This window comes from Pseudomyrmex gracilis, unplaced genomic scaffold (assembly GCF_002006095.1).
Source record: "Pseudomyrmex gracilis isolate BER0280 unplaced genomic scaffold, ASM200609v1 scaffold_39, whole genome shotgun sequence".
In the NCBI taxonomy this organism is placed as follows: domain Eukaryota; kingdom Metazoa; phylum Arthropoda; class Insecta; order Hymenoptera; family Formicidae; genus Pseudomyrmex; species Pseudomyrmex gracilis.
In genome coordinates, this window is record NW_018020623.1 from 671,689 (window position 1) to 693,018 (window position 21,330).

Sequence of the window (21,330 nt, forward strand, 5' to 3'; positions counted from 1 at the left end):
AGAGAGAGAGAGAGAGAGAGAGAGAGAGAAAGAGAGAGAGAGAGAGAAAGAGAGAGAGAGAGAGAGAGAGAGATTCGATGCTCTCTCTACGGGGGGCACAATAGCCGTCGGCAGCGTCCGTGTACGCCGCGCCACGCCGCAGCACGTCTAATCACCCTCGGGCGGGCGTCTGCTATTGAGATGTTTAATTAACTCCATTGTGATCCTCTTTCGGGCTGCGACACGCCGCAACGGCCCGATTACCGTCGGTCTCAGCCGAGAGAACAAGGCTTTTACCCCGCTTGAATCTCGGCTATTTTTTTTCTACGTGTTTAATCCAATAGTGCAATCGTTTTATCCGACAAAATAACGTGGGTATACAAAAGCGCGATCATTTTCGCGTCAAATCGCGAGGAAGAATATTGAAACAAATTACAAGTTCACGTAGTGTGTTCGATTTAAAAAAAACAAAAGTACAAATTTATTTGTTCCCTCTCAGTGTTAGTTATTCCCTCAAATGTTGATAAGTTACAAGATATCTTCTTGATCGCGCAGATATATCTGCGCTCAAAGAGAATATTCCGATTATACATATATAATACATATGTGTAAAGTTCACATGTTGTGAGAAATTAAGTAGCTAATTGCGTGGAGCATGTACATTGCCGTGGACAGATGAGTGATGAGGATAATTACTGATAATCCCGCACGCGATATTCCATCTTCTTCGTCTCTACTGCTAGTCAACTGTAGCGATTTCTTCGGGGAAGATGAAGTGCTGATACGAGTCTGCTAGTGCGATGTGTACACGTTCGGTCCTATTGGCTGGCTCCTCCAGTAAAACGCTCGGCACACGGTCGGTTGCATTTTGCGAACGGTTTACACTGCTGCATCCTGTCGCTTGTAGACATTCTTTGTTTTCTTGCTGATGTTCGAAATTCCACTGAGATCGCGCTTTTATTATATTTACAAGCTCCACGGGCTACTCGTCAATACGTGAGACAGGCTCTCGCTCCTCTTGTTGATATTCGCCTTCTAACCCACAACTGGCTGTTTTCTAATCGCTGGCACGGACGATCCGTCCACACAAACACAATTCGGTGCATTGGATGCAATTGGAGTATTAATCGGCGCGTTAGTCGATGATGTCGGTTCAGCAACAGTCACCGGTGCGACACTCGCCGCAATAGTCGAACGTGCTGCAGGTGGACCAAAGCGAGACTTCACATTAGCGCCGAATTCCCATTTAGTGCCGCTTTTGTACTCAGATTTCGTACGTATCGAATTCAGATTGGCGCTTACAAGCGCAACGAGCAGACAGATTACAAAAACGGTCTTCATTTCTCGTCGAAAATTTCACCTCCGTGGAGAACAGCACGACCAACAGTTGGGAACTGCTTTGATCCGCGTTAGGAGCGCGAGGTTTAAATAGTCACTCGAAGAGAGTGTCGGAACGCAGTTTAATTATTGTGGTTTAGACCACTTTATTTTTAGAAAATTACTCGATGAGTAAAAAAAAAAGATCCGGAATTCACAACTTAAAATTTTATCTTTTTCATTTACATAAATAATACAGATGAATAAACAACAGATGACGCTGTCAATGACGCAATGTATGATTTCTAAATGGTAATAAAATTATATTTTGAATAACAGTTTTACGTGCTATTATAATAATGAGTGATAATATTAATAATTTCGCGTAATCTCTTGCCTCTCTTTTGACATTTATTAATTCTGTAACAAAATTATCATCTCGGTCTCGCGTTTTACATTTTGAGCTAATGGTATGACGGAATGAATGAAATTCCACCGGTGATGAAAATGTCGACACAATTCGTACAATCGAATCTTCCTCCGAAAATATTTGCCGTCTACATTTCGCGTAACATTTATTAACGCCATTGGATACTGTGGCGCGTTGTAAATTTCGCAGCCGGATCTTGTCACGCTAACCTATTCGGCCGCGATCCAACAACGGGCGCATACGGTTCGCCTGCGCGCCGGTTCGTATATTTTAAGAGTCGATGCTGGTAGACGTATTATTTCGTGTGCATTTCGAATGCACGAGCGCGCTTCGTGCGGGCGCATCGAAAATCGGCGATACTGGTTTCCAGCTCCGCGCACCGTCGCCGTTTAGATACGAACGTCATTTTGTATTCCGGAGACCGGAATGCACTCTCTCTCTTTCTCTCTCTCTCTCGGCCCTCGTTCATATTTATTTTCGTGCCCGCTTTTATCTTTATTCGCGTGTTTAGCGTGCGCTAAACGGCCGGCGATACGTTTTCGTGCTGTTCGAGCACGTCCGACGACGTCGAATCGTCGAAGACCGGCTTATTGACAATGACATTTGATCGCTCGTAACTCGCGCGCGCGCGTGAGAGGGGATGCGAAAGGTGTGGATTTCGCTCATGGAAAGTTAAACCTTGACTCGTCGATGCCGGATGTAATAAAAGATATTTAATTCTGTGATTTTTTTTTTTTATTATCGAAATAAATTTTTTATGCTTTTTTAAGCAAATGTCACGGTTTTCAGGATTTTAAAGAAACACGTTTTCGAACACGTTGTTGTCGAACTAACAGCTGTGAGGTGCTGTGTGAGAAGAATTCTCTTCGCTTTCACTCGCGCGATTATCAATCAATCCGCGAACCGGCAATGAATGGCAATGCCTGTTCTGAAAAAAAAGATATTTGTTTACACGCGATCTCTCTTCGCGCGATTGTTATCGCGATCACGAGGTGGGATCGCGAATTCCGCGCGCGTAAATTCGAGCCGTCTCTTGTTTGCAAAAAAAAAAAACAACGATTAAATTAGAAAAACCTCTTAAGTATTACCGCATATCTGAATATGTAATTACGACGTGACGGCGTTATTAATTGCGTCGCGATATCGAGTGGGAAGGAAAAGAAAGACAGATTCGAGATCGAAGATAATGGCACTGTTGTCGACTCCAGTATTTCTTTTTTTTTTTTTTTTTGTTGTTTTTTTGTCCCAGTGATTGCGACTTATTTGCGGTGCTTATCAACGATAGATTTGATAAATGTCCGTGCGCGTGGCGGAGATAAAATATAAATGTAGACAACCTTGTGACTGTAGTTGTTTTGCATTAAATTACGAAAGCATGTTTGTGCGTCGAGCTGATACTCGAGAGAATATGTAAGAAACTGGCTATATTAATAGCGTTCGGTTCGGATAATATAAATTATAGAATTATGAAATTTATTCATCACGCACGCCGACAAGCACGGGCGAGAAAAAAAATATTACAAATAACGTGATGCGAGCCTGTTTCCTTTCTCTCAATCGCGTTGCGACATTCATATACGACCACAATAACGAGTTTGATAAATGCCTCTCCTCGCGTCACATAAAACGCACGCCTAAGTAGTCTCATAAATAAATCTGACGAAATTATGCAACATCTGCTGAAGATTTTATAACGCAAGTTTTTTTCGCATTACATTTACGACCTTATCGCATTTATTCGCGAATTCTTGAATTTTAGCTCTCTTAGCCGGGACTCTCTCTCTCTCGTAGAGGCTCAAAAATATACAAGAATCCGCTTTTAAAAAACTATTCTCAAGCAAAAAAGAATTCGAAATCTATTCAGATAAAAAGTCGAGATGACACACAGAAACCGGGAGAGAAACAAGATTCTCGAAATATATGTAAATTTTTTTTAGAATGTAACTCTAATGACGTTTTTCATTAAGTTATCTCACGTCGCTACGTGATATCCGCACAGCTGTAAATCTGCTAATGCGTAAACATTACGAATGTAATGCTCGAACAAATTATAAATCTCGCAATGCACACACACACACACACGCGCGCGCGCGCGCAATCGGCGTGCTTACATGATATAAATAATTTATACTTCTAAGATGTGTTGTAAAATAATACGAATATATGAGACCTGCAGCAAGATGTGTTAATTTACATACTGGATACACAAATGTAATATATCAGTAAAATGAACAGTGATGTGTCCCACGACACACCGCGCGATAAAAAAAAAAAAAAAGAAAAAAATAATAGCTACACAGATAAACGCTATCTATCTCGGATAAGCACATGTACATGAAGATTCGAACGATTAATCATTATTATTTACTAGCTACACGTTACTCATATTCAATTTTCGAACCAATGCGCCATTACTCGCGCATCTGGCCTTCATCTGTAGCGCGCGTTCTCTCTCTCTTTCTCTTTCCTCCGCCGAGCAATATTGTTCCCAGTAATGTTCGCATATTGCGATACGCGGCGAGCGTAACTGTCGGTATTTTGTGATCGTTAAGCGAGTAAATGTATATGTTACGTATATGTAGAACCTCCGTTTCCACGTGTAAGCGAAGAGAGCATCCAGCTGCCTCGTAAAAAGTCAAACGTATTACGCGTCCGCGCCGCGGCTCCAGCCACGTTGACATTTTGTGTATAAGCACGCAATATAATTAGCGGCCATAACCATAAATAAGATAATTTGCATGTATTTTGTATAATAAAGCTATTTTACGCCGAGGCACGAATCTTGTGCTTTATGGCCGCGCCAGTATACGGAGAGAAAAAAATATCCTCTCCTTCTCTCTCTCTCTCTCTCTCTCTCTCTTCCTCTCTTTTCCTCTCCGCAGATATACCGCTGCACCCGTTTGCGGCTGCAGCGAGGTAAAATCGAGAACACCGCTCCGCGTTTTCGGTTCGCCACCGTGTTTCGTCTCTACGAGATTTATAAACTGCGATTAGCTGGAAACAATTTCTCGCAGTTTTTTTTGAGCGTCGATTTCTTATTTCGCGCGAAGCTCACGTCAACCGTAACGTTGTTTATTTCGAGGCAATGAATTATGTAAGATTTCGATAAAATATGCACGAAAGAAACCAATTTTTTGCCAGTATATGACCAGCAAGAAAAATTGATCAAGCCTATAAAATGTTTTATTGACAAAAAATTCAACAGATATAGCGCCAATTTTTTTTTTTTTTGCCGGCCATATAAAGTAACCGATCTTTTTTTTGCTGTTCTCTTAAAAAATGTTTTACCGTGTATTTCTTTGATGACTCGGTGTCATCACTGAAAATGACCAATTTCATCTTCGTGGAAAGTTAATTTTTCAAATAATCCGCAGACAAATAAAAAATTGACACACACGCGCATATATGTATGTATATTCAAACCGATTGGTTTCGCGACGCAATGATAAAACTGCGACCATTATATAACTGAGACAGTAACTCGAATATAACATTAGCATAACGAATCTCTTTCGGTCGGGAAGAAAAAAACTTAAGACGTCACCCATACAAATGGCTCCATTTGAGCGTCTTAGCGGTATCCGATCTCGTCGCAGCAATGGCTGCAGTAGACGCGGCCGGGCTACGTGAGAATAACTGTAATGCATCGTACAGCGTCGAGGATACATAAATTTTCGTTGAACGGCGAAGCTTGGTACGTACGTAACGGCCGCGGAACCGTAGCTACGCCACTGCCGGGACAAGAGAGCGAGCATTCGAGCAGTCAGACCGACTGGCTTCGGTGTGGCGCGGCCAGGAACAGTTCCTCGCCTAGCATACAAATGAAGAGTATAAACATGTCGTCATTATCTGCCGGATTTATAACATGGGATACACCCAAGCTTGACGCACAGGTGGCTCGACAGTGGTTGCCATTTCGAGCCCGCGACCGATGCCCGCATCTCGTCGACGCTACTGTCAGAACGGCCGCGACGTTTTTTTCTCGAGGCAAATTAATACTTAAAGCAAATTAATGATAGCCGTCGCCTCTTAGGAAAAAAAAAAAAGACACTGTTCAGCTGTCAGACGCGAATCAGCGAGCGTAAAGATCCCATACTCTGTCTCAAGATATTTTACGACAGCCGATTTCGCGTTTTCAAGGATAAATTAATATCGCGCATGCATGTAGTTTGAATAAATGTTTATCGTAACGATCGCTTTTATATACCGGTGTAGAAATTTAATGACCGGTAGAAGAAGTGGGCGGTGATAAATTTATTGCGAGTTCCTCAAGCGTCGGGGGAAAAAAAAGAAAAACAAAGAGATAGTTCGCAAGACATTAGTTCACGGGAACGAACAGATTCTCTTTGTGCGAAATAAAGAAGAAACGCGCCTGTAAATGTGAGAAAAACGATATATATTAATGCTAGCATATTGATCGCACGGTGAAATGCCTGAAAACTGAAATACATCCGCGCTCAAGAGGGATATTGCGTAATTTGCAGTGCGGGCTCGCGGTGATAAAAAAGTGGCACTTGATATTTGCAATTGAAATCGACAACATCGACAAAATGGAAGCCCGCGGTAACTATTTGCGCGGCGCTGTTGAAACGGAGAGCCCGGCGGGCGTGCAAAATTTTTAATGTAATTTACTTTCGCGCCATGACGTAAGCATCCTACTGGTATCGACATTTCCACGAGTGGGCGAGAGAGAAATTTGTGTGAGTGTCGAATGCAGTATATTATACGGCTGTGGCAATTTACTGCGCGCCGTTACATACTATTTACCGCACAATTTACTACGCGCGTTACACGTACAACGTTACAAGAAGGCAACACATGTACGGCCGTTATATTTTCCCCGACTAATAATTTACGCGCGCGCCACAAGGAGATTCCCGGTTTAAATTTCCTTCGTCACATATACGCCGTGTCTCTCGCGCCGTGTCTTCTCGTTCCGTATACACTTTTCAGAGTAATTTATAGAAACATTAATGAATCGCAATCTTCCCGCGTGCGTGAGAAGAAATCCTTCGGTCTCGCGCTTCACGTCACGTTGAAATTTTAATCTCCTCTCGCCGGTCTCGTCTTCCAATTACGCGAACATACATCTCCTCTTTTCCCTCCCCCTCTATCCGTTCGTTTTTGCGACACACCTAAATAGGCGGCTTCTCGAAATTATTCGTTTCTTTGATCATGCGAAATACGACGCTGCGTGTATGTGTACCGTGGGGGCGTGTATAACTATAACTCGAAATATACCGAGGCACGCACCCGGCTTCTGCGCCTGACACACAAGGCAAAGCGGCAATTAGCCGAACGACGTCTCCATCAGCACTCGATACGTGTTGCTTCATTAGGAGATAATAAAGCGTTCGCGGGTTAATAATTTCCTGTAAAGATCGCGCAATTACGACGCGATATAGAGTGGGCGAAACGCGCGCGGGAGGTGGCAAAGTAACGATTCCGATGTTAATTGAGCGAGCAATAAATAAGCGCTTTGCCGCCGCGACATATTCGTCGTTATCGAGAATCCGAGTCATATTTCGCGCTTTGTCTCGTACACACACAACACACACACACATATACACACATACATATAACCGTCTTGAGAGAAATATATCAATGACGGTTATATGAGCGGCGATCGTGAGTTGCTGAACTTGTCAGTCTTTATCTTGATGAATAACAACAACCGAGTTTTTTGCAACAACCGTTGCTTTTCTTTTTTTTTTTTTAATAATAATTACAATACGTAATGAATAGCAATTACAATAATACGCAATGAAGCGTTTTATTCGCGCGCTGAGAAAACGCGATTAAAGCTCGAGGGAGGAAAGTACAAAAAGAAATTATCAGAATATAAAAACCCCACCGCAAAAGAATTTCACGCCGATGATGAACGTTAAGCACACACACTTAAGATCTCATAACCATTAACCCGGCCGTAGTCATTTTTTTTCTTTTCTTTTTTTTTTTTTTTATCGCGAGCGAAAAAGCTCGAAGTAGGCTGAAATCGCGACGGCGTGACCGTTCGTCGCGCGTGTTTGCCGTGGTATTATGAAAAAGAACGACGAGGCGAGAAAAAAGAGAGCGGCGCGACGACGCGGGAAGGGGGAAAGAAAAATAAGAGTCAGCCTGTGCGGAAGCCTTCCTCCGCAGATTTTTCGTGACAAGATAAGCCACGTCCTGTTTACTCTGGACTGCCGTGGCGTACGAAGATGCTCGTTAAGCCTTTTAGTGCTCGGCGTATCGCGCGAGCACCCACAGAGTCGTATATCACCCGGAGGTACCCTCGGTTTGTACCCCCGGTGCCTTAACTCGCGCTGCACGGAAACACTCGCGCGCGCGCGCGCGCGCACGCGGGAGAGACAACGAGTTCTGCGTCGGCCCGCAACTGATAGATCTCTTACAACCGCCATTCTTCATCGGTTACATTGCAAATATATCGCCCGCGTTGGAGGATGCGCGTTGAAGGAGAAATCTCACTAAACGTTTCCGAATCACGCGCGCGCTTGTATCCTCTATCAGAGCGAATTGCTGTACATACAATGCACTTTCGCTCTCAGAATTAATTGTATAATTTATCATTTTCTGCAAATGCGATATTTTCGCTCGCACTTTGCGAGCTCGGGCATTTGACAGAACAGAAAACTACTTTGGAATCTGTGAAAAAGAGAGGAACAAGCAGAGGTCTGAGATAGATAGAGCGAGAAAGAAATAAAAAAATACTGCTAGGGTGCGTTATTTTTTTTTTAGGCAAAATAAGTTTATTTAAAGGAGAATATTAAGGGATGAAAGAAAAATCCGCGGTGGATTTGACGTTTTACGCTTTTGCGGTATGTTATAAGAAGATTCTTAAGGTAGTTTTTCGGATTTGAACCGCATTTTTATACCAACGTGAACATTTCGGTTCGCTTCGAGAACAATCTGAGATGCTCTCGGTCAAAAATTTCCTTCTTCATAACGCCGGATTGCAGAGAGGAAGAGGTGTGTGGCAGAGAGATAAATAATGCGGACAGTGTGGTGTAATGGTGACGAGTAATACGATGTAAACGGCGAAAAATAGACGGAAGATTATGGTTAACAAGGTATTTGAGATATTTACTCGGACGTTTACTTGATGTCGGACGCGGGAATTAAACATCTGGCGACCGATAGACATGATACTAAATTACATTGGCTGTCGTTTTGCGTAGACGTACGCGGCATAAACTTATAGAGAGAGATGAGGGAAGAGAGAGAGAGAGAGTGATTGGATGAAAACCGCGCGAACATACATCGCTTAGATAAATATGTATGATGCATCGGAAGGGGACGGGACGCGAGTCCATTACGGATGGAGATTTCGCGATCAGCGACTCTGTATTACGAGTCGTCATTAATGTGAAGGGGGAATATTGCGCGAGGGCACGTACCCGCGGCTGCGCGCTCCTCGAACCGCAAGATCCAGGATCCGATATACCCGGCCGAGGTGAGGTACGAAGCAATAACTGGTCATGTCGCCCAGTAATTCAGTAGCCAATTAGTTAGACGGCGGCGGGATAGTTGGCGAAGATGTCTATCTGGTCTCGTACGAGACGGGCACGCCATCGTGCTGTTGCACAGCTTCCTGTATGGTTTCACCTACACCATCTCGCCCGTCTGTGTTACACAGAGACACACATGTCGCCGCGTGTGTGGAAACGCGAATCGACTACACATAGACTATATTCCCTCCACTCGACGGTGTCTTGGTGAGAGAACCTTCACGAAAGATGCGCGCGCATTGTATGAGTGCGTGTACATCTGGTTGGAAACCGATCCGAACGGTGATCGCTGCTCTTTTCCAACTTGAGTCTGATCTATTGACTACAGCTGAATCTCGGTGCGTCGAGCAAGATCGTCCCACGATACCGTTTGATAAAATTGTCTATTCGCGATCGCGCGAGGAAAAGTCTCGTGAAACTCGAAGGAGAACGGTAGGACCCATCGAAAATTTTGGATAATGTATTATCTATTAAACTTTACAAATCTTTCTTGATCTTTTCTCGTTTTGGAAGAAAGAGCGCTCCGAGCGAGATTGAAATTGAATTTCTATCACACGTCGGCTTTGAACCACACCGTATCCCGCCGCTACCGGGCAGCGCGGAACGTCGCTTCGCGCGAGGCGAGTAATAAGTTACTCGTAGCGCGCGAGGCGGCGGCAACGGTGCAATATAGGACCGGGTCTCGGTGCGGCGACGGTTTTCCCAAATTTAAGAACGTGGATTTCAATTAGCCGAGAGACTCCGGAGGAGGCCGGCATCCGATAAAATAACGAGGAGCCAAGCCCTCACACGAACAGGTCCGAGAGAAGTAAACCCACACTTTCTTGGCTCTCCGGGTGAATTATGCTCTCCCCGGACCATAACTTACCCACACGGAGTTAATGCGTGCTTGTGCAATCCCGCCTGCCACGGTCCGGCCTACCTGGGCTAATGAGTAGGTGTTTGTTGGACATTCTGACACGTTTTACGACTCACCAGATTACTTCTCTCCGGCACCGATAGATAGAGCCAACGGCTTGCGGGCAGGCGGCAGCCGTTGGCTGTTGCCAGCGCGCCGCGAACAAAGATTGGAATAGGACAGTTGATTTACTACGGACAGCCGGCGCGATTTCATTCGAGGGATACGCCCGGTATCGCCTCGTTCGTTACTCTTGCAGCCTCGTCGATCTTCCGAGCGATTTAACTTCGAGCCAAGTCGTCCCGACGAGCTCGATCGAAAAAATATTCGCCGGTACGAGAAAACCATCGTCGATTTTCGATCGGTTCACTTATGTACGTGTGAACCCAATTCGCGCGTGTTCGTCCAAAAATCGCGAAAAACCGGCGATTTTCTTTCGCCGTGTTGTATGTATGAAAATGACACATGTTCAAATAATAAAATGATCGTTAATCATCGCTCGTTGATTAAGAGCTGAGAGTTTTGAAGAGAGAAAAATCGGTTCTAATTGAAAAAAAAAAAAAGAAAAAGTATCTCGCGTGATCGATCGTCGGGAATAGGCGCCTTAAGGCAAGCAGTCAGCCGACCGTTATCGTTGACTGCCAACAAAGATTAGAATAGCACGGTTGATTTACTACAGACAAGCAACGCGGCTTTCATGCCGGAGGATACCGTCTCGCTCGTTACTCTTTGGACCTCGTCGAATGGAATCGGCTTGTCGATCCGCCGGAGGATTAAAAATTACGATTGATGCTGATTTACTGCCTTGTACCTCGCGACTCGCGATTCGCGAAAATCCCCCCGTATATATATCCCTGCCCGACAATGCCGTCGCATTGATCTTCCTTTATGCGTGCTCCAATGCAACGGCTCGCAGAGAGCGATGCATCTTATTTATCCGCGACGTATTTCGTCAGGTCACGAAATGTGCGCGGCTCTCTCTCTCTTTCTCTCTCTCCCCCGCTAACTTTTCCGTCAACGTTACACGGAAATACACTCACAGCGGCGAATCAATTAGAGATCGTGTTAACTCGCAAAAATAATATCGTATTACTGCGAATAAACGTAAAATGCTTGCGCGTCATCATTGTGTCAATTAATTTGTATATTAATATTTTAATCTTTTGCGGCAATAAATAAAATAAAGATATTACTACGGTATCTCGTGTTTGTTTTTGTTTTGTTTTGTTTTACAGTGATACTTTGTACACGACAGTGCGCGACATCAATTATCGTAAACTTGCAAACATCTCCGACTCGGACTAAACGGTTATACAGCGGCATTTACGACGGATTTAAATCTGATTTTCGGAACTCATCTAAATAATTCTAAACAGGCCCCGCGTTCTTTTTAGTATTTTCTCCTTATCGAGATGCTTGCGGCGGCAGTTCGCCGAACGAAGGTAGACGCGTTAACGTTGGATGCGCTATTTCGGTTCGCGCCGTATCCGCTCGTAAAAGTCGCCCAAGGCGTGGGCATCCATCCTAATTAACAACCATGGAACCAGGTACGAGACCATCTGATACCGCGCTGGGAGTATAATCCGCTCGTTACCAACACGAAGCCCACACGAACAAACACTCTTTACCACCGTAAAGCGCCTCTTCGGCTCCTCTTCCAGTTTGGGCGCGATAGGCATGGCGCCTTTCGATTTAATGGAAGAGAAAGATTAACGCGGAGAGACCGATTTGATACTCTCGGCATTCACACACTATGAACTTCATTTTTTTTTAAATTATATGCAATAGCTATTCTTCTGTCATCTGCTGAAAAATAAAGTTTTTTTATCAAAACGATGTGCGTATACATGTATAATATATATATGTAGGTTTTTTATGTAATTTTATATATAAAATATAGAATTATCGACCTCTTGCGTAGGATTGTTTAATATAATCTATAATTATTATATGTGTAATTGTTATGTGTGGTGCACTGAAGAGGACCTAGATTAAGGTCGAAACGTTTGTCAAGTTTTTTAAAATAAAGAAGTTTATTGACACGAAGATCTAATTATTGCCTCGAATTGGCCACTTCCCTACTATTATAAGTTTTCACGAGAAAGAATACAGAAGTAAAATATAAAAATTTTAATATATATAACTATAATATTTAAATGACATATAAAAATTTTCTTGTACATATTTCAGTAATATTCGAAAAATCTGATTCGAAAGGTCTGACACAAATAAACCGTCTGATATCGATCTTTGCAGCGAGATGATTTAATACAGGATGTAAGTCTGTTCTTTTTTTTTTTTTTATTATTTTTATTTGCGGCGCGATGTCTCAATAATATTTTTTTTTTTTTTGTAACGCAATGCATATTTTCACACACGTTCTCGCACGCCATTTGAACGTTCAAGAAACACCGGCACATTAACGTGAATGAACAAGCGGTATAAGTTTCAAGTAATTATGCGGTGCTTTTCTCACGTTGCGATGTTTATCGCGTCCGTTACCGGCGTGGATTGCGGTAAGACAGAATGACTTTTAATACGTTTACTGAATAGGCAATTCCACAGGCATCGCGTAATAAGAGCGATACAAATGTACACGCGCGAACTCATATACAGAGGCGAGAAAATCGGTTGAAGAAGGTGTGCGCGTTTATAGATGCAACCTACGCAGCTAAAGGTAGACCAACCATACCGCTGTAATAAATTCCGCTGACTCTTGACTCACTTAAGAGCGGTTCGATGAAAATGAACGCGCGAGAGGTACGGTTGTTGGTAAGATCGTTTTTCCTTAGCTGGGATTTGCCGCGCGTCACGACACGCGCGATTTCAAACGAATGACGGTGTAACTTTTCCTTCAACACGATCAAAGATATCTTTTAATAAATGACAGCTCGACAATCGCCGCGCCGCGACAAGGTATAAAAGAGTTACATATTACTGTGTCAGTCGCGGAGCTTAATAGGCCGTTAAACGTCGATAAATGTTGTTTTTGTCGCAGAAATTCAGATTCAAATAACTCGCGTTTAACACCGAGAGAGACTTTCGCGCGTGAATATTTATTGCCACACAGTCTGCGTCTTTCGTACAAGCCAACGGAACGAAAGTGCGGATTATTTGCTGGACTAATGTAGCAACGCGCGATGTGGCGCGAGCATCCGATTGCGGTAAGTGCTCTGCGCGGACGATACGCGCTTGATGGTCGCAAAACAAGGTGGAAATGGCGCATCACGTCAGCGATGCGATTCATGCGGCTTCTCTAATAAATTGCGCGCAGAGGGGAGGGATCTCTTCCCCTCGACTAACTCGATCGAGCGTATACCAAAATAAAGTGAAACACCGCGCGCGAGCGGCTAAGACGGTTATAAACAAAGATACAAACTGCGAAGGCTCGCGGGGACCGCGAAAGCTCCACGCATGGCTGCCGGCGATAGAAGCAGCCAGTTCCGCTTTATGATCCCATAAATATCTCAATAGGATCTTAAATTACCCCACCATCCGAAGTGAGTCTGCGACTCCCTCAACCGCTGGCTGCTGTTCCGCCGCGCTGCCGTTGGCTGCCGCCGGCTCTGGATATACATTTACCCGGCCGAGTTTTCGGTGGAGACGTTACTGTTATTTATGGGCTCGTTTATCAAGGTGGCACCCCTTTCCCCTATCGTTGCTTCGATGCAGACTATCCGCCACTGCGAAGCCAATCCCGAGATATATCGCTTCGATACCAATCCGGGTTCTCCCTGTCTTTCTCACTCTCTCTATCTTTTCGCCTCCCTCGCGATGCCGTTCTCGAAAAAGAGAAAGAAAAAGAAAAAGAGAGAGAGAGAGAGAGAAAGAGAGAGGAAGAGATGGAAACAAACGACAAGAGAAAAAGAGAGAGAGAGAGAGAGAGAGAGAGAGAGAGAGAGAAAGAGAGAGGTACGAAGTCCCGAAGAGGCAGCGAGCTTCGTCTTCCAGATCCCTTCTTTCAACTTTTCGCCTCGAGGCACACCCCGAAACTTCCTTCGGTGATAAATGCTCGTGAAGAATCGCACCCGCGCGATAGCGGCAATTAGTGGTGCCTCGTTTGTCTCCTTGTCTGCCCTCGAGGTTGATGAGCCTGCGGTTCCGGCTTGACGCTCCCGGCTCCATTGCGAAACAATGAAACTGTCGAACTTAAGTTCGCGCAATGTGAAATAACTAGCCGAGAACAACGGCGCGAAGATCGAAGAGCATTTGCTGAACAAAGTTCTTTTTGTTTTGAACATAAATTTCTCTCCTTTTCTATATTTTACGCGTCCCGAGAATATACGGTATATACGAACACGTACTTGGACGAGAACATCGGTGGGATACCTAACCGAAATTAATATCCGTGTAAGAACGGTAATATCTCGTGACGCAAGACGCACGATCGAGTTGCAAGAAAAGCATACGTAAATTGATCGAGCGCGCGCGCGTGTGCGTGTGTATAAATATATATATATATATAAAACGACGTCGTCTTGAAAATATCCAGCGGGGGTGGGACATTCGGTGCTGCCCGATCGTGTGCCATATTCGCATTAACCTTTCATAGTGTTCATGTACCGCCCGAAAAAGGATCGTAGTTTTAGGTTTCCTTGTCGGAAGACAAATAGCAGCAGTCGACAGGGAGCGCAGCCCACTTTGTCCCCGACAGCGTGGCGAATAAACGCCCGATCACTTTACGAGGTAGACGGGGGTAAGAGTGAAGCGGATAGCGCGCGCGAAGGGAAAGGAGACAGAGAGATGCCGAGGGAGCAGGAAGGAGAAACCCGCCCCTTCTCAATTCGTACGTAGCCACCTACACCCCCGAGGCCAACAATCCATTCTAACCCCGCCAACACGATCCCAACCTCCCTATTCGAGGCGCGGGCAAACGGGGGTGGTAGGTGGCAGGACTTCTGCGATCTCTGTCTCTGTGTCTCTCTCTCTCTCTCTTTCAACCCTCTCTCGACCAGGCAAAACCGCAGCGTTGATGTGAAAGCTGATAATACCAGGTCTCACCACTCCACCTGATTAATTTCCGTTTCTTCCGCTACACGGATTTATGGTTATTAGCATCATTCCCCGCTAGTTTCTCGCCGAATTTCGCAAGCCACCAGATAACTCTCTCGCGCGCGAACGCGCACGACCCGATGGAAATTTGTAAACAAGATCTGAATAAATGAAACGAGGGAGATGGAATCTCTTCTCAAAGAAGGAGGCCAGACTTCCGCGAGTTTCCCCAAGAGCCCGATCTTTTCTCTCGTATCGGCGATATCGTACAACATTTAACACACTGTTCAAAACAGTTGGGTTCAAGTGGTAAACAGGATTTTTACACGCGACGCGGACGATTGGTCGCGCGCCGGAAATGTACGGTGCGCGCGTGCGGATGAAACACGCGCGTGTGTAAGAAACCGGAAGGTTAAAGGGTGACACGCGTATCCTCTCGCGTAGCGATGACGACGCGGGTCAGAACCATGAGCATCTCAAAGCGCATGTCCGTCTCGCGACTAACGTAAACTGTCCTGCGGAGGAATAATGGAACGGCCGGAGGGGGAAAAAGAGCCGGCGAGAGAGAGAGAGAGTCGGGCGCGCGTTGTCGGCGGCTGACAGACAAAGATAAATAAACGAAGGAAACGGCGTTCGGCGCACAAAGGGAAGCAATATCCCTGTCTTTAGCCCCGCGCTCGAGACTCCGCTGCTCCTAGCTGGACGGAGAGCTAATAGCGGCTGTGGTAAACAAGCGGCTTCTGCCGCGGAAACATCGCGCGCTTCGCAGACTTTCCTCTTAATCCGCTCCGACCCCGCGCCGTCGCCCCTCGCGACGCGCCCCCCCCACCGGACTCCCTTCACAGTGTTTCCGCCATCGTACTCCATCTTCCGTTTACTTCCATTCAAACCTCCTCCACTCTCGTCCCTCCGGCCCCTCGCCCCTCGCAATCCGGTCATCCCTCTGCATCTACAGCCATTTCCGTTTTCCTACCACCTTCTCTCGCGCGGCTCCATCTGTTTTTCGCTCGCTCCCGGGAACGTCGAGTTTACTTCTTCGACTTCTTCCGCCGCGAAGAAACCGCGCGCGATTCGCCCGATGCTTTATAGTCCGCCGGAAAGTTATCTCCCGTTTATCTGTCGGAACTTCAAACACGCGCGTGTGCACACACACACACACACACACACACACATTCTTTTATTCAGAGACGAACGGACACGCGTCAACATTATCGCATTTGTATTATCGCTCGTTATCTATCGCTTCTCGCTATTCGCATCGGTGATAAACGACAAATAAAGTGTCGATATATATCCGTGTACGAGCTCTTTCTCGTCACGAAGCCCCGGGAAAAGTCTAATGTTTTGTAATTTTGCACGCCTAGTTAAGTGCGTATCGGGGCGAACGCGCTGGCCAAGAGAGCTCAGTCGTGAAGCTCGACAACAAGATGATAGAAAGCCACGAGTAAAGTGTGTCTTTGTAGAATTATGCACACTCATTAGCTCGTAATAAATATGCTAACACGTTTTATATTATCTGATGGTAGTCATTTTTCTTCGGTGAACACTTAATACATGCGAGCTCATTATCGATGGCTATGCTGCTGCCGCCGCTTGCAACGCGCGCGCAGCGGGATGATCGAAGAGATTCGTTGCGAAATCTTACGACTATCTCAACAATAAGACGAATGTTTTCGAACGAGAGAAACAGATAGATATTGCTTTACGTGTGAGGTGCTCTGGAAAAGTCTCCTCAAGCGCAACACATATAAAAAAATAAAAAAAATAAAAAAAAAATCAAAACTGACAAACAAAAGTAAAAAAAAATGAGATGAGAGTGTAAAATAAACGAAATACTAATTTAAAACAAAAATTATACATTGAAAAAAGTTAAAGAAATTTAAAAAAAAAAGATAAGTTTCTGAAGTTAATAAACACAGCGAATTCAAATGAGATTGTCGACAAACGTACTTTATCGCGTGTAATGAAAATGTAAGGTAAAAGAGAGAGAATGAAATGCATCCGACCCTATCTTATTCAAGGCTCGAAAACTTCTCTATTTTCGACTATCCAACTTTTATTCCTTCATGTAACGAAACGCGAGCAAGCTAAAATGGGGGAAAGCAATCTCTCAAGAAAGTCCGAAAGTCTACGCCGTGTCCGAGTATTCAGACATTATCGTGATTGAGCGTGCCAACGGTAGAGGGTTCGCCGAGGGCGAGAACTGAGTGATTTAGTGGGGTGGCTACTCGACGACTGACCGAGATAACCTGCCTGTCCACGGAACAACCCCATTTGTCCAATGTCTTCCGCTACAAAACTGCTGCGGCGCCCTCTGGGCGTCCGCGTCCTTTTGAATAATGATGGCGCTTTGTCAACTAACAGTCTGCCGATAATGCTAGACATTGTTAGACGCGTGCGAAAAGGTACTCCAGTTTAAATTTAACGCTTTAGCGGAATGTTCTTAACAACGGAGAAATATGGGCGTAAAAAATTGTAACAATTATTATTGTAATAAATTTAAAATTATTCCGATTGTGAAAGAGAGAGAGAGAGAGAGAGAGAGAGAGAGAGAGAGAGAGAGAGAGAGAGAGAAATGTTTAAGTTAAGTAATATTTCACGCAAAAAAATTATGAATATTGTTCCGCTATATTGTGTTGTGCATTATTTTTTCCAGTAGAATAAAGTGTTTTTAAGTAAACTATGCGTTATGTATTGTCACGACACTCCACCGCCTGCAAATAGAATTTTGGACTGAATCCATTTACGTCGATCCACTTGACACCGTTGCGTCTTTATTCTATTCTTTACGTCACCTGCGGTATCAATGACATCGCAGCTCTTCCATAAGATTCCAGTTACATAGCCCGCCTTGATCCATCTCACGTTGTGGAAAAGAGAAGCGTTTCCGCTTCTTTTTTTTCTTCATTTTCTCTCTCATAGATTTATTGCTATTGACTCATATGTTTCTCAGTCACTTTCTATTTTGTCTTATTCAGACAAACATGTTATGCTGTCGCGTGTCATAACAGAGAGATATGCAAAAACAGACGCGAACTCAATACAAGAAACAGCGATAAAGCTGTCGATAATAATCAGAGAAAAAAGAGTGAAAAAAAAGAAAAAAAAGAGAAAGAGAAAAAATCTTTTTTAAATTATACTATTTAACTATTCACTATTATATTTATAAAATAAATTTTTGTCAATTCGAAAATTGTTTATCGAAGATCCTTGCAAAATGTAGTTTGTGGCAAAAGTGCGAATAGTATTGTGTTCAGTCAAAGGCGAGGAACAAAATCCAGGAGATCTGACTGCGAGGATAGAAGCAAAATGGACCGAAAGAAAGAGATTGAAGAAGAAGGCAAGGCGTTAGGGGGAGTAGGATAAACGAAGAGACGGATCTCAAAGACGGGAACGAGACGGCGAGCAAAGCCGAGCGGACACGAGCGAGGTGGGCCGTGAATTTATATCCCGGTCAGCCACTTGGAGCCATCAGCGGCTCGTTTGAAGTTCCACCTTGGCCGAGCAGACGTTATAAAGACAAACTATGCCTACGGCACCGTCATGCCCCACCACTTTATACCATAATTCTTCAAGCCGATCCACGAAACGGCCACTCGATCTCGACGAGAGGAGAGACGTACTGCGCCTCTCCCTACCGCTCTCTCACTCTCTCTTTCTCTCTCTTTTACCATAAGGCTCGTCTACCCATGGCACGCCAATCCACGGCATCGGCCTATCTCTTTCCCTCTCACCGGACAGTCTTCAGCTCCGCTTCCTTTACGGTTAGTGCCCGAGGGTAATAAAGATGGTTCTGCTTATGTACAACCGGCAACCGGAGGCGGAGCCAGGCTGCCCTCTGTGGGCAGGACTAACGCAAATGACTCTTCCATGCAAGATGGCGTAGGCATACAACCGCGGTGTTGGTGTGGTGCCCGCGAGGTGCTTTTATATTTAGCATGCGACGTGCAGAGGAGGCCGAGCGCGTTGAATGCACTGCGTGCAGGCAGCAGTCGACCGTCTGGCGTTGACGTCGATCGCCTCGACCATGTCCGCGATCTGACGGCCCGCTCGGATGGTCCCTCATCTTACGCTTCTTCTTCATCAGCCACAAATTTCGGAAGACGAGTGACGGGCCCAGTGAAATGCTCGGTATACGCGCGGTGCACACGTGCCCTTTTCAATAGAAGACTCTCCCTGATACTCAGGTTGGATGCAACAATCCCACGTGCTGGTCTTTTGGTGAAGCATTGTGCTATTGGTATCGTATCGGTTTTGGGTTGTCAGTTCTCTCTCTCTCTCTCTTTATCTGTGAGAGATATCGGCAGAATAATCACCTACTCAAACTAGTTGGAAACCGAGTAATCATTGCTCGCTGTTTGATGATCTGATCCAATTAATACGATGCATTGTTGTATCTGCTAATGATCCGATGAAAGCTCGTTGATGTAATTACCAGTCGCCGTGAATATCAGCTTTGCATTCGGATTTGTATGCAAAATATGTGATTGTTGGCATATGAACACAATTCGCGCACTCGTTACGTCACTTTCGAAAAAGATGAAGATAAATATCGGAAGTATCAGATTTTTGGCGCGCGTTTTACGTAGACATTTTATATACAGAACACGCTTTGAATTATGAACAGCAGCTGTAGATTCTCCACAGTAGAATTGGTGTTTTCGAAGCCAAATAATTCTCGGAAGAGAAATGTAAATTATCCAAAAATCTCTACAGAATAGATTTACGAAGTTTCGTTTGTGCGGCTGTCCGATAAACAAGCGTAGATGGGGCGTAAGATTCGTTGTGCAAATCTCGTTACGTGTTTTGTTAAATAACCGTGCTTTTAGTAAAATTTATCGCTCCTCGCAAACAGGAGCCGCAATATTTCTAGACTATAAATGCGAATCACCTTGACACAAATATATAATTGTGTCTTAATAAACTATTTTCAGAACAAAATTCATTCGCGTGTATTTTATTTAAAAAAATATATATATACACAGAATTCGAAGAAAAAGAAATTTCTTTAACTCCAGTCGGTAATAACGCAATTTTGATTATTCATGTTATTCCATCGAGTGTTAACAATTTAATATAAACTACACATCATCGCCTTCTTAAATCAACGACGTTAAGTGCCATCTCGCGGTCGTCGAAATCGACAAGCTCTGAACAGACCCCAGACGCATACTGCCAGCGAGAGATTTACGAGACGTTCGACCGCAAAGATGAGTGTCTCTTAACGTCATTAGCGGTTTGAACTTTTTTCCAGCACCTCTTTCTCAGCCTTCGAGCGACGCTTTGATCGACGCGGCGTTCTTTCCGCCGACGAGGAATCGCGACGAGTGATTCGAGACACGCTTGTCTCGCACTTGGAATGCGGGTTACCCGGCTCGTTCGATATAGTCGACGGAATCAGAAAAAGGCTCTGCAGCCAGGCTTTCCAGTGACGCGGAACACACCTACCAAGGACGACGAGAGCAGTACCGACGGACTAGTGCACATGTATTGCTTGCAATATATTTCCGCGGACGTTGCGACCGAGTATTTCCAATCGTCGCCAAGCGAAACGTACGGCGATGTTGTCAGATGTCAAACCAACTAAATTCTTGTAATTTGTAAGCGCACATATCGTCAGACGTTACGTTGGTACATTTTTTTACTTGCGTCAAAAAAAAAAAAACGTTTAAAGGCAATAAACGCGCGATTTAATAGAGACCGAATTATTGGCGTTTCTAAGCACAGACTTTCTCCCCAACGGCTACATCTCAACCGCGACAACCCGATGTTCCGATAGATAATAAAAGACCTGGCATCGGATCGACGATGGCGGACGGGAACGTTGTCGGTTCGTCGACGTCGGCGAAACAGAGATTTCGAGATATTCCATAAATGTAAGATGTTCGAATGACTCGGATCGAGCTCGGGCTTGCTGATGGCACGGGGGACAGAAGGAGAAGAAGAAGATACGTCGGGCACGTAGCGCGGGGGCCATCAATCCTCGCGAGACGTAGACGAACAACCGTGGGCCACGGCAAAGCGAACCGACATCAGTCCTTCTCCTCCTTCTCCTCCTCCTCCTCCTCCTTGTTGTCGTCGTCGCCGTCTTCTGCAATGCGAAAAGACGAAGCGCGCTCGGAAGCCGAAGACGCGTAGACGCGCCGGTAGAAACTACTACTTAGTAAGCAGGCATGTGTCTTAAATCGGGCCTGGTCCCTCCTCGA